This window comes from Orcinus orca, chromosome X (genome assembly GCF_937001465.1).
Source record: "Orcinus orca chromosome X, mOrcOrc1.1, whole genome shotgun sequence".
Lineage (NCBI taxonomy): Eukaryota > Metazoa > Chordata > Mammalia > Artiodactyla > Delphinidae > Orcinus > Orcinus orca.
This window is the reverse complement of record NC_064580.1, coordinates 43,470,834-43,484,862: the sequence shown is the minus strand read 5'-3', so window position 1 is coordinate 43,484,862 and position 14,029 is coordinate 43,470,834. Positions and strand designations below refer to the sequence as shown.

Sequence of the window (14,029 nt, the reverse complement as noted above, 5' to 3'; positions counted from 1 at the left end):
ACGGGCTTAGTTGCTCCTCAGCGTGTGGGATCTTCCCGGACCAGGGCTCGAACCCATGTCCCCTGCGTTGGCAGGCAGATTCTTAACCACTGCACCACCAGGGAAGTCCGTCTTAACCATTTTTAAGTGTACAGTTCAGTGGCATTAAATACATTCACATTGTTGTGCAATCAACACCACCATCCATCTCCAGAACTTTTTTCATCTTTCCAAACTTAAACTCCATACCTGTTAAACATCAAATCCCCTCCCCTCGTCCCCCAACCCCTGGCAACCACCATTTTACTTTCTGTTTCTATGAATTTGGCTACTCTAAGTACCCCATGTAAATGGAAGCATACAGTATTTGCCCTTTTGTGACTGGCTTATTTCACTTAGCATAATGTCCTCAAGGTTCATCCATATTGTATGTAGCATGTGTCAGAATCTCCTTCTTTTTTAAGACTGGATAGTGTTCCATTATATGTATATGCCACATTTTGTTTATCCATTCATCCATTGGTGAACACTTGGGTTGCTTCCACCTTTTGGCTATTATGAATAATGCTACTATGAACACAGGTGTACAGATGCCTCTCTGAGAGCCTGCTTTCAATTCTTTTGGTTATATGTCCAGAAATGGAATTGCTGTATCATATGGTAATTCTATTCTTAGTTTTCTGAGGAACCACCATATTGTTTTCTGCAGTGACTGAAGCATTTTACATTCCAACCAACAGTGCACAAGAGTTCCAACAAGGTTATCTTAACCAGCCCTTGTTATTGTTTATTTTATTTATTTATTTATTTTTATAGTAGTCACCCTAATGGGTATGAGGTGTATCTCACTGTGTGTGTTTTTTTTTTAATAAATTTATTTGTTTATTAGTTTTGGCTGCATTGGGTCTTTGCTGCACACAGGCTTTCTTTAATTGCGGCGAGCGGGGGCTACTCTTTGTTGCAGTGCATGGGCTTCTCGTTGCGGTGGGTTCTCTTGTTGCAGAGCACCGGCTCTAGGTGCAAGGGCTTCAGTAGTTGTGGCACACGGGCTCAGTAGCTGTGGCTCACGGGCTTAGTCGCTCCGCGGCATGTGGGATCTTCCCGGACCAGGGCTCGAACCCATGTCCCCTGCCTTGGCAGGCGGATTCTTAACCACTGCACCACCGGGGAAGCCCCTCACTGTGGTTTTGACTTGTATTTCCCTAATGATTAGTGATGTTTATAATCTTTTCATGTGGTTATTGGCCTCATTTATATATATTCTTTGGAGAAAGGTCTATTCAAGTCCTTTGCTCATTTGAAAATGATGGTTGTTGTTGAGTTGTAGGGGTTCTTTGTATGTTCTGGATATTAGCCCCTTATCAGATATATGATTTGTAAATATTCTTTCCCATTCCATGGATTGCCTTTTCACTCTGTTGATTTTGTCCTTTGATGCACAGAAGTTCTTAATTTTGAGATAGCCGACTTACCTATTTTTTTCTTTTGTTGCCTATGCTTTTGGTGTCATATCCAAGAAATCATTACCAAATCCAATGTCATGAAGCTTTCCCTCTGTTTTCTTCCAAGAGTTTTATAGTTTTAGGTCTAACATTTATATGTTTGATCCATTGTGAGTTAATTTTTGTATATGATATGACCCAACTTCATTCTTTTGCATGTGGATATACAGTTTTCCCAACACCATTTGTTTAAAAAAACTGTGATTATTTATTTTAATGCTCAAATTGTTCTAGTTTTGGCCAGTGGGAGTCTCTTCGAGCTGGCTCCTGTGTCCTTTTGACATGTCTCCATCATTTTTTTAAGCACATCTTTCCTTTAGATCACATCAAGATGTTTCAGGCTCATCTTGTACTTTCCCAGTCCTGGCCCTGGACTCAGACATTTCTCTAGAGAAGCTTCGTTTTCTTTGAGTGGATAATGGCACTTAGGACACCAAGATCTGGGCACTAGAAGTGCTCATTGCTTCTGTAGTGTTGCTGATTCTAGGCCCTCTCCGTGGACAGAGTTAGGATATAATATGGATGCGTATATGTTGTGAATCCATATACACATATGTATGTAAATCCATGCACACATCTATCTTTCTACTTATACATTAAAATCCATGAGTTCCTACTGACATCTATTGTACAATACCAATCCAACACCAGAATGTTCCTCCGAGCCTTTCTCTGTTTCCCTTTCTGTTTGTAACTCCCTTCTCCAACAGTGAGAAACCTGATTCTCATTAGCCACAAGAATTTTACTTATTTGCTCAGTCCTAAAGTACACATTCAGTAGTTTCAGATTCACTAACCTGATTCACTGTGGAAGAGAAGTCCACCAACTAGAGGTCAGTATTTGTTACAGTCCATTTTGTCTGTAGCCTGATGGATACCTTGTTCAAAAGTTACTTCAGTTTGGGAATTCCCTGGAGGTCCAGTGGTTAGGACTCTGTGCTTCCACTGCAGGGGGCACGGGTTCAATCCCTGGTAGGATTTTTTTCCACAGCTTTTAGAAAGTTTTTTATTGGTTGCAATGATATAAAATGCATCATTTGAATTCCCCCCTGTCATTAAGTGCTTGCTAGCAACAGCATAAGAAAACTTTCTGTACATCTGACAAGCTCAAATGATTTATTTCATGCTGGAAGGGGAAAAATAGCAAACACCACTCTTAACTTGTCTGTCTATAATTAACCTCTCTCTCTCTCTCAAGGCTACGTTGGTTAAAATCAACGGACAACCCCTTTTGTATGTCAATTTGTAAATTTTAATGTTTTCATCAGAATAGTCTTTTATATCACTCTCCAACAAGAAACAATAAAATTACTAACAGCAAACTTCAATACAAGAACACTCTCCAGATTAACAACTCAAACAAAATGCAAAATGTAAATCACAATTGAAGCATCCAAAACAATTTAAATAATTTTAAATATTTTATTTTTAAACTGCTACAAACGCTTTATACAATATTTCAACATAAAGTCCCCATAACAGAAATGTAACAAAATGGGAATGATAGTGAAAGGGTTAAAGCGGCACAAATTCACCAAACAAGTATTAAACTACAAATTTTAAGAGGTAGATTACTTTTAAAGTTGAGGACAACAACAACAACAACAAAACATGAATAAAACAGCCATTTTCCACCAACTCAGTCATTAATTAGAGGGAAGGCATATAAGAATGCACGGAGAAATGACACTTGTATACTCAGATATAGGCCAATTCGTTGGGTTTTTAAAATCTGTATTAGAGACTGATGTGTAAAACCTGATAAGTAAATTCATTTACCCTTAGGTGTAGACATACATCTATACAGGCCTGTGATGTATCCCGGGCACTGATATATTGCTACCGTCTCCGATAATATAACAATTATAAGTTAGTGCCAGATAATAATCTGAGAGGATAATGTCCATTTGGATATATAAACGTGACACTGGAAGAGGCATAAAAAAGAGTCCATATCCAATCTGGTTTCCTCTCCATTATGCTGGCAATCGGCTTGTGGTAAAAAACAACAAACAACACAAAAAACAGGCTAAGAAAGAAGCTAAATCCCTCTGTCTACAATTCATTTAAAGGAAAGGCATCAAGGGCTGGTGTGACCAAAACATTATAAAACGAGTGCATCAGAATCCGTCATCCCTGAAATCTACAACAAACTATTGATAAAACAGCGAACTTGCTTTGCAAGATTAGGTTCAACTCATTCCTTTCTCTGCTCTGTGCCAAAAGGCAGGGCCACGCTCAGGTCTGAGTTACCAGTCCCGTGAAGAGGAGCCAGGTCAGCTAGCCCATCCTATAGCGCCCTCCTCTGTGCATCTCAATCCCCTGCGAGCCCAGCACGTGTGTTGGGCGCCAGCGAAGCAGCGGATGCCTGACTCTAACCAGGGCAACAAGAAGCCCGCTGGCAATCGGCTGTGTGTTAGGGTTTCTGAGTCAGCTTCAACTGGTCTTGCAAGCTTGGTAGATTTCATATGCTTTGCCGTAGTGCTTATCCTAAGTTGAGCATGCATTATCTTTATTTAGTCAATTAAGGTTTGTTTTGTTTGGGGGGCTTTTCTACAGGAAGTTCCTAGAAAGTAAGAAAACTGAAGATAAATGACAACATAACACAACCTTATATGAACTGACCATGTTAAAGGAAAGGTGGGAAGACCATGGGACGAATGTTAAGACAGCAACAGGATGACTCGGAAGGTGTGTGGGAACGTGGGTGTCCCATGCAAAAGAGACATGCTGGGAGGGACACAGACAGTCTCCTTGGAGTGATGTGGCAGAGATGGTATGTGAGAAACCAGCACCATTTTGTTTTTTTAACCAATTTCATGGTAAATGGAAAAGGTTGGTCTGGAATTTCGTTTTGCTTCTCCATCACTTATTTACATGTCCTTAACTGGCTGCAGTGGGAATATAGTATTAAACAGCAACAACAACGAAAGCGGCTCTAAAAGCAGCATTGAAGAATGTAAAAATGCCTTGGGATTTACAAAGATCAAAGATAGATAAGAGGGGAGTAGAAAATGTACCTCTTTCCTTATCTTTCTGTCTTACAGTCCATGGAAATGAGCCCTCAGCAACAGCTCTAAATGCAGTCCCACCGACAAGCCACAGGTGGGCTCCAACCCGACCCGTGGAAGGTGAGCCTGACACAGCATTCGCTGGGTTAAGAGCTGTAACAGGAGAATCTAGTTGGTGGTATGCCTCTGCGGCTTTGTCCTAAGAAAAGGATTTGGAGCACATGCCTTTTTCACACCCAGATTGGCACAATGGCTTGTGCTACAGGAAATGACCAAATGGCAAATTCTGCTGAGCTCTCAGTGTAGAATGGAAAACTGACGTCGTTCTCACGGCTGACTGCAAGTGTATACTTGAAAATGTGGAATCCTAAACTGGCATTTGAATGTAAAACGTCTGAGTGCTGAGGACTAGCCCTTAATCACAGTTATGATGAAACACACAGGAAAAGGGTGTACTGCCAGTTCGGGGATAAGTCCTGGAACATGCAATGGGGCAAGGACAGCGAAATCACTGAAAACCAGAGTGAAAGTGGATATTTCCAAACCTGTGCTATGAAATCACCCCTGAATAAAATTTACAAATAGAAATATACTGAAAAGGGAAGAAGACTAGTTAAAACAACTCCTTGGGCTTCCTTGGTGGTGCAGTGGTTGAGAATCTGCCTGCCGATGCAGGGGACATGGGTTCGAGCCCTGGTCTGGGAAGATCCCACATGCCGCGGAGCAACTAGGCCCGTGAGCCACAACTACTGAGCCTGCGCGTCTGGAGCCTGTGCTCCGCAACAAGAGAGGCCAAGATAGTGAGAGGCCCGTGCACCGCGATGAAGAGTGGCCCCCGCTTGCCGCAACTGGAGAAAGCCCTCGCACAGAAACGAAGACCCAACACAGCCAAAAATAAATAAACCAATGAACCGACATTAAAAAACAAAACAAAACAAAAACAACTCCTTGCCAGTGTAATACAACAAACATGGAAAATGACGAAGCCTCCACTAAGAGCCCTGGGCTGACACCGATGGACCATCACATCCCCAGGCCTGCGCCTAGGATCCTGGCTTTATACCAAATTCACTACAAGGTACTAAGACGGCCACAACTCTCTGAAGAAATTCCCACTCTTCTGCCCAGATGATCAAAATATGATGTCCCACTGAATGCTCATTTTGTAATTTCCAAAAATACTTCCCAAGTTCATGGTCATGGAAGCCTGCTGCTACCATCTACAGTCAGAATAATACCCGTGTCTTCTTACCTGATTCTTCCTTGTTTCCTTTTAGGCCAAATTTCATTCCAGCAATGTTAACTTTCAAACAAAGCAAAATAATTAAAACTAACTGGAGCAAAGAATAGAGACACAATTTTGTTAGGCACTTCGGTCCTTTGCAGTCTTTAGGGTTCTTCAAAAGCACTGGATGAACTTCACCCAGAGAGTTTTCCTTTATAGTAAGTTAATTTTTTTTTTTTTTTTTGCGGTACACGGGCCTCTCACTGTTGTGGCCTCTCCCGCTGCGGAGCACAGGCTCCAGACGCGCAGGCTCAGCGACCATGGCTCACGGTCCCAGCCGCTCCGCGGCATGTGGGGTCCTCCCGGACTGGGGCACGAACCCGTGTCCCCTGCATCAGCAGGAAGACTCTCAACAACTGCGCCACCAGGAAAGCCCCAGTAAGTTAATTTTTTCATATCCACTTTACCCTTGAACTGTATAAATGGGATCCAGTACAAAATAAGTGATTCTTTCAGATACTATCGGAAACAAAGGAGAATACACATATACATTCTGAAGCATCAACCACCTGGGAAATGTTTTTTAGTACAGTCCATGAAAACGATGGCATGTTCTAGGTTCTTTAACCTTGAAAAGGACAGTTCGAGATATTAAAAAAAAAGTTACTTGAGCTAGTTCTTCCTGGTCGCCTTCAGTGAAGCTGTGTTTGAAATATGGTTAAGGTTCATTTGTTTCTGTCTGTATTCCATTTTAGGATTTTACCCCATCCTTGTTAACTTCATTTATTTTTTTAAGTATGTGAAACATTAACACGGTTTCAAAAGTCAGAACTTTATCAACAAGTATGTTGATGTGACAACAAGCAGTGTCACTTCTCTGTCCCATTTCTTCTAGCTGGCCCTCACCCAGCCCTCTAGGCAACCAATCTCAATATGTGCTGGTTTAGCCTTTGTATGTTTCTTTTTTGTAAAGGTAAGCAAATATACATATGTTTTCTTATATCATCTTGTTTATTACACGAAGGGTTGCATACCCTTTTATGCACTTGGCTTTTTTCCATTTAACAGTATGTCCTGGAAATCACTCCTCATCCATCCACAGCTTTCCTCCTCGATCTTTTTACAGCTGCATAGGACTCCCTTGTGTGACTGTACCACCGTTTTATTCGACCACTGTCTATGTATAGGAACTGGCATTGTTGCCAATATTTTGCAATTATCAATCATGCTGCAGTGAATACCTTGTGCATATGTATTTTCACATTGTTGGAGGTGTATCTTCAGGGCCAATTGCTGGAAGTGGGATTGCTGGGGCAAATGAGAAGCACATATGCATTTTTGTTAGATGTCATATTCCCCGGCATTGGAATTGTAAAAAGGACATTTTTAAAAGCACGAAGAAGAAAAGCTGCTATTCACAAGAGAAACCAAACAGTCTTTCTTACTGCCATTCAATGGTCCATGTTGGTTTTAAGACTGAGGGATTTAATTTCACAGAGACTGGTTTTAAGAGAGTGATTTAATTTCACCAACATTGTCGGAGCCTCTGCGGGTGGCTGCACCCTCCCCCACACAACCTGATGCTGCTATAAGAGCCACTCATTTCCCAGAGGCAGCAACTGAGGTCACATATGATAAGCCACATGAGGGGCCATCTTGGACAGGCGATTCAAAGCCTGTCTGGGCTCTCAGCGATTTTAGAATTTACGCATTTGTTTCTTTGTGAGGTCCCAGATCTCCCAGAAAATCTGATTAAAGCCCTCTCCTTAGGAGCACACTGAGAAAGAGAAAAGCAGGCCCCATATCCAAGAGCTGGCATCCAACTCACAAACAGAACTTGGTGTGTCCCCACCCCCCCACGTTGAATGTGAACAGTTTTGTAGCACATCAGCCTCAGGCAAGGCCACTCTGCAGCCGCCATAGATCAAGACAAAAACAAGCCCACTCCATAATTACGTTCGAACACAGACAGAGCGTGAGGATTGTCCGAGCCACAGAAATGACCAAGTGGTCTCCTAACCTGGCTAATATGCTGCTTCTTTACCAATTACAACTTTAGCCTCACTTTAATCTTCCCTCTTTCTAGATAAGATTTACTGATACGCAATCACAGAATCACTCCACTTCCAATCCAGAGCAAAGCCCTGCTTCCTTAAGCCTTCCCCCAAATCACCTAACACCAGCCCAAATCCTAGAAGAAATCCTCCCTAGCACCCTCTTACTAAGATACCCCACGGTTCCCCACAGTGTGAGCTGTCTCTTGTTGCAATGAGCAGTCAACCCAACTTGTTCAAGCACCGGCGTATTCCTGGGGGTCTTTGGCTGGAGGGCTTTGACAGCACTTACAGAGTTCGCTGAAAATTCAAGGGCTCCTTGAAACCTCTGGTCCACAGGCTCTTAATTAAATGGCCTTGTGCCTAGAGCATCAGTAATGTCATTAAATAGATGGAAAAAGTGAGGTCTAGACAGATTAAGTGACTTCCTCAAAGTCCCACCCCCCAGGGCTGGTAGCTGGGTGGGAACTGGAAACCATGGTGGCTAACCCAAAGTGTTTCATCTTCCCTGGTCCAGCTGCTCTGGGTCGCAGAGCCTGGTCCCTCACAGACCCTGTCACCAGGAGTATGCCTTATTCCCATCTCTCTGCTTCCCTTCTCATACCTCCCTGCCTTTGCCCATGCCATGCCCTCTGCCTGGAATGCCCTTCCTCTGCTTCTCATCCTTGAGCTCTCCTGATTTCCCTTCAAGAGCCAGCTTGGTATCACCTGCGAGGTGGGGGAAACCTTTCCCGTCTCCTGTCTCTGGCACTCCCACACCCTGGGCCGACCCTCCCTTCATAGGCCTTGTCACACAGAAGCTCCTGTCTCCTCACTAGGCAGGGCCTGCACACCTGTTCTGTCTGGGGCCCCGAGTGCCTGTGCTGGGCTGCGCTGGGCTGGGCTTCCAGGGGATGTCCAGGGAGGGCTGACTACAGGACTCCATCAAGCAGCTGACTAGTGTGGGTGAAGGAGGGGAGGTGCTGCTGGCCTCTGCCTGCCTGGAGCATGCTTGGAATGGGGCTGCCAAGAAGACTCTCTGGATCTGGGGGGGCACTGACGCTCACCCCGCAGTCAGTCCTATTGCCCTCAGCTTCCTGCCCCACCACACCTGCAGGCTGCTGCTCCTGTTCCTTCCAGGACCCGCTTGGGCCTCTCCATAGCTCCTGGCTCCCCAGGGCCCCCTGGTACACTGTCCCTTACCCTGGGTCCCTCTGGTGCCCCAAGGTCTGACTGCACCGACCTCATGTTGAGCTGTTAAAGCTGTGGGCTTTTCCTAACTGGGCCTGACACCTGGAAGGCTGCAGCACGGGGGTTTGTTCAGCCACCGAGCCCCATCCCCTGCCAGGGATGTCATCCCTATGGCACATCCTCGACTGTCCTCCTGGCTCTTGGTAACTGTGAAAGACAACGCCATCCCACAGAGCCAACAGAGCCCAATGCTCCTGACAAAGGGCTTCGGATGGTTTCTTAGATAAAAATTCAGCTACACTCAGGAGATTTCAGAAGCTGCTTCCGTCGAGGAAATTCTTAGAGCCCCAGCTAGGAGTGGCCTCCACTTCCTGGTTAGAGATGCTCACCAGCACAGCTGCCCAGCGCTCCCCTCCCTCCTCTTCCCTTGGCGATGAGGCCGTGCATCCTGCAAGCCCCCCAGCTCTGCAGAGCCGGGTACGTTGGGATGCACATGCCTAATGCCCCCAACCATGCTGGGTCCCTCACACGCGTCCCCAGAGCACGTGGCATGAACCAGAGTTCACGATAGCATCTGCACACCAACCAGTCGTCTATGCATCCATCTGTCGTCCGTCTGTCCGTCCATCTCAGAGACAGTTCCCACAAAGGCATCCTTTCTGCGAATTTGGAGTCTTTTTGTTTCTTTGAATTGCAGGCTGGATTTGACACACATGGCTCCTTGGGGCTTGGAGCAAGAGTGGGCTGGCCACCCAAAGGTCTCTGGCTACACTCTCTGGGTGCCAGCTTTTTTGCTCAAATGTCACCCCTGGCTTCCCAGGGTCAGGGATGAAAGGTCCCTCCCCCTCTTCCCAGTGTCAACTTCTGCCTCGGCCCTTCATTCACCTGATTCTTCAACCACACTCATCTCTCTTACACCTCCCCAAATTTATCCATGCTGTGCCCACTTCCAGGAATGCCCTTCCTTCTCCTCTCTCTTGGGGTTTCCACAGAATCGATCACAGAATCATGCAGTGAGGTATGCCCGTGGATGTCTCTCCAGCTAGACTGGGGGCTGCATAAAAGCAGGGGGTGGACATGATTCATCTCTGTGCTCCCGATGCATGGTATGGGCTGGATCCATAAGAGTCTCCAGTTATGTGGGTGGGGGGGTGGATGGTTGGGTAGGTGTGTGAGTGGACGGATGGGTGGATGGATGAGTGGATGAATGAATAGGTGGGTAGGAGGGTCACTGATGGGTGGATGAATGGGTGCAAGGCTAGATGAGTGGTTGGGTGATGGGTGAGTGGGTGGGTGGATGGATGGAAGAGTGGGTGATGACTGTTCTAATGTTTTGACCTGCCCTATCTGCTTCCTGGAGCCTCCCGTCTGACCCTCCCACACAGAACTTATCTGTAATCATCCAGAAGAACAGACCTCCCTCTTTAGGAAGCTCCTTCCTCAGTGTTAGAAATTGATGCTTGATGAATACACATCTACTCAACAGCTTTGAAGCAGAACTCAAGTGACAGGTTGACAGCTGGACAGACAGAGCCCTCAGAGGAAGGGAAAAGAACTGCCTGGGAGGGCCATCTGCCTTGCATGGAGACCTAAGATAGGAAAGAGATTTCTCTTTCCTCCTGGGCTCCCTTGGGGCCTCTAGATCCACTGTGTACTTGGAAGTCTCCCCAGAGACCTCTCCTTCCTATTGCCACACTGCCCTAAATTCCACCATTAGATTAAATCGTTTCCAGCGAGGCTTTGCCTTCTTCAGATAGCCTCTGCCACAAACACGTTCACAGCTTCTGGAAGACATTGACATTTTAGTATAAAATACGTGTCACGAGAGGCAGAATTTCTGGTGGCTGAGAGAGATGAGGTTTACTGAGTCCATCCCTCAGCCCCTACAAGTTCCCCAAGCAGGCCTCAGGTGTGACCTAAGGACCAAACTCTCCTCTACATTAGCCTTGCGCACCCGGGCACTTGGGCTCTTGGCCGACTCTGCCTCTCAGCCTTTTGAGCAGCTTCCTTATTGTGGAGGGGCGTGCCTTTCCCCTTCTGGTCTGCAGTGCTTTATCTCTGAAAGCAGGGCCTGGGGTAGGGGGGAGCTTCAGTTTTCAGCTGTTATGCTCTTGGAGACCATCTGTTCCTCCCTAAAAGGTGGCTGCAAAGTCCTCAGCAGCCAATTCCCAACTCCAACGTGTCCATTGTGCAGATGGAGAAACCAAGGCCCCAAGAGGTGACTTCCCCCAGGGAGCCCCACAGTCACCTGATGGGAATTCATCTTTCCTTGTGTTCCTCCCCGCTTCGTCCTCTGGGCCCCAGGATCCCCTGGGTGGCAGCCACAGGGGTTCCAGAGAGAGTGAGCCAGACACATCCTCGCTGGCCAGGGATCTGACTCACTGATCCATCCCCCAGGGAGCACTTCCTAGGTATCTTAGCCCAGGATGGAGAAGCTGGGCCCTGCTAGGCCAGCATCTGCAAGGGGTCCCAAGCATCCTTTCTAAGATGTCTGCCATTGGAAGTTCTGCAAACAGACCTAATGACTGGCAGCTGACATTTATTTAGTCGTTGCTCTGTGCTGGACTATTTAAAGAGCTTCTCATCCATTACCTCGGTTAATCTGCTCCGCAGGAACCATAATTACCTTCATTTCATCGATAAGGCAGCTGAGACTCAGCTGTTGAAACAACCTGCCTGAGAATAAAGCCCTTCCCACTGGTGTCACCAGCCCAGCAGCCCAGGATGGCAATGGGGCATTTCAGCACCTGTGTGTCCTGAATAAGCCCAACACAACTGGCAGTGTCCAGGAAGGGGATGGGGAGCTGGCTGTGCCTTAGATCTGAATCAGGGCACAGCACTGACGGTGGGAACAAACAGGGGGGGCCCTCACCCCAGAGGGTCATTCCACATCTTCAGGGTTGGGGGGTGTCACAGCCCCCCTTTTCCACACCCTGTGCAAAGCACAGCCCTTCCCTCCAGGAGCAGGGCAGAGCCCAGGATGGCCTGGATTCAGCTGTCTCCCCACCCCAGCCCCTGGGGCTCCCTTCACGCAAGACCCTTCCCCTCCCACCTCTGTACCTTATCTGTACTATGACCTGGCAGATGTGGTTAAAGAAAAAGTTCCAAAACGGTAAGGTCACGACTCATACACATATAAAGTGAACACACGTCAAAGATTTTACTTAGGGCTTTTAGTAATGAGAACTGCTAAGACGTTACAATCAGCTCAAAGGAGAATCTGCAGAATAGATGTATATAGATGAATTTGCCAATTGCTGCCCTAGGATATTTGGAGTCATCCTTTCTACAGGGTAGAAAGCACTTGTATCTCGACAGGACAACATTCACTTGCATGTTTAATAACGGGACTCCTCAGTTCTGCGCATGTTAACTCCTGTCTCTATAGAGTTTCAAAATGGCCCAGCCACAGACAAGGGTGCTGCCCCTATGGATCAGATAAGCCATAAATGTCCCCTAGACACACGAGCGTTCCATTGAAATGACACCTGGGAATAGTTCTGCCCATTGAAAAGCCTCCCACCGTTTTTCCTGACAATGTACAGCACTGAACTAGACATTGGCTGAGACTTTTTGCAGCTCAGAGGCCTTCCTGAGTTGAGGCATGCCCAGCCCCTGTGGTTATATCCGCTTTCTGACTCATCTATCTCCTCACTTCTTTGCTTTTGAGACCTGGACGCTGAGGGGCGCCACTAGCTCACCTAGGACGTTTGCGAACTTCAGGAAAGGACGCCCCTTCCTCCTGACGGACATGGCCCCATGCCAAGATCCAGGGATGCAAGAGGAGCCCAGGCCACATCTCCGTCCCCACCTGCCTCCTTGGCCGGGTGTCCCTGGTCAGGGCACAGCCTGCCCAGCTGTGCACGGTGGCCTGCTGCCCCAATATTATACAGTCAGTAGTGGTGACCCCCTTACTAAAAGGATCTAGAAGAAAGCGATCAGCTTGGGGTTGAGGTGGGGGCCCTGACACTACACCTGAGGGGCTTTTTTGGGGTGAAGGGCTAGGGTGCTGAGACTAGAAGGGAGACCTCTCTGCTCTCTGCAAACCTGCTGTACATCTGGGCCAGCCTTGGAATTCAGGAGCAGCAGTCCCCCTGTCCAGCCAGAGCCAGGAGGAGGGTTGGGGGTCCCTGTGCCTCGCCCCCCCATCTGGGCAAGTTGGTGGGGGGCTGGGGCTGGCAGTGGAGCTGCCCCCTCCTAGCCCAGGGTGGCTGGTCCGCCAGGCCTGGCCTCCCCACTGCCAACAGGCCAGCGGGCATGGCTCCCTCAGCCCATTTCTGAACCTTGCCCCAGGAGAAAGGGTGTGAAGACTCAAAGGTAGCAGAGGAGCAGGACAGTGGCCTAACGCTGGGGAGCCGCTCTTCTGCCCGCTCACTGTCTGTGGGCTACTCTTTCAGGCTAAATGCTTCCCTGGGCCTGGGCTGCAAGCAGGCAAGCCATTTGACAGCAAAGAATACTGAGGCCCGGGAAGGGTTGTGGCTTACCTGGGCCCCAGTGGCCCTGGGAACCCTAAACAACTTCCTAAGTGTAAGCTGCCCATTCCAGGGACAGATCAACGACTCCCCCAACTACCAACCCTAATCCATCTCTAGGCCCCTCCTAGGCCTGGCCTCTGGGTCTCCTACAAGCGATGAGAGAGCCAGATGCGGCTTCCTGACCGAATGAACACTGCCTTCCTACTCCTAGGCCTTGGCCTTCTGAGTCGAGGCCTTTGCCTTGACTTCTGTCTCCCTTTTCCTGTCCCTGCACATCCAGGCCCTCCCTTGCCCTGGGCCCTCTTCCCTGCACCTTCCTACCCCACCCTCTAGGAAACCTTACCTGAGTCTCTGCTCCCTGATCTGAGCAGCTTGCTGGCACTTCTGCTTTGTATCATGGAGGCTTATAAGCATTGCTCATCTTTCCTGGAGTCTGGAGTTTGGTCACATCATCTCCAGGGTTCCAGAGCCCACCACTGTGCTCAACTTGGCTGAATGAAGGAAGGGGCGGTTTCCCAGCTCTAGCTTTGTCCCAAGTAACAAGGTTGGAGAAAAGCAAAACGGTCCTGAATTCCACTCCCCGGCCTCTGCCAAAACCTGGATTCCTAGAGAA

General features: G+C 47.6%; 1 long non-coding RNA gene across 1 annotated transcript; it reads right to left on the bottom strand.

Moving 5' to 3' along the window:
* Positions 1 to 2,889: 2,889 nt before the first annotated feature.
* Positions 2,890 to 4,628, bottom strand: LOC117197514 (uncharacterized). The gene is made up of 2 exons (XR_004478166.2): positions 4,502 to 4,628; positions 2,890 to 4,047 (listed from the first exon to the last, which is right to left on the bottom strand). It is a non-coding gene; the product is annotated as an uncharacterized LOC117197514 (long non-coding RNA).
* Positions 4,629 to 14,029: the final 9,401 nt, after the last annotated feature.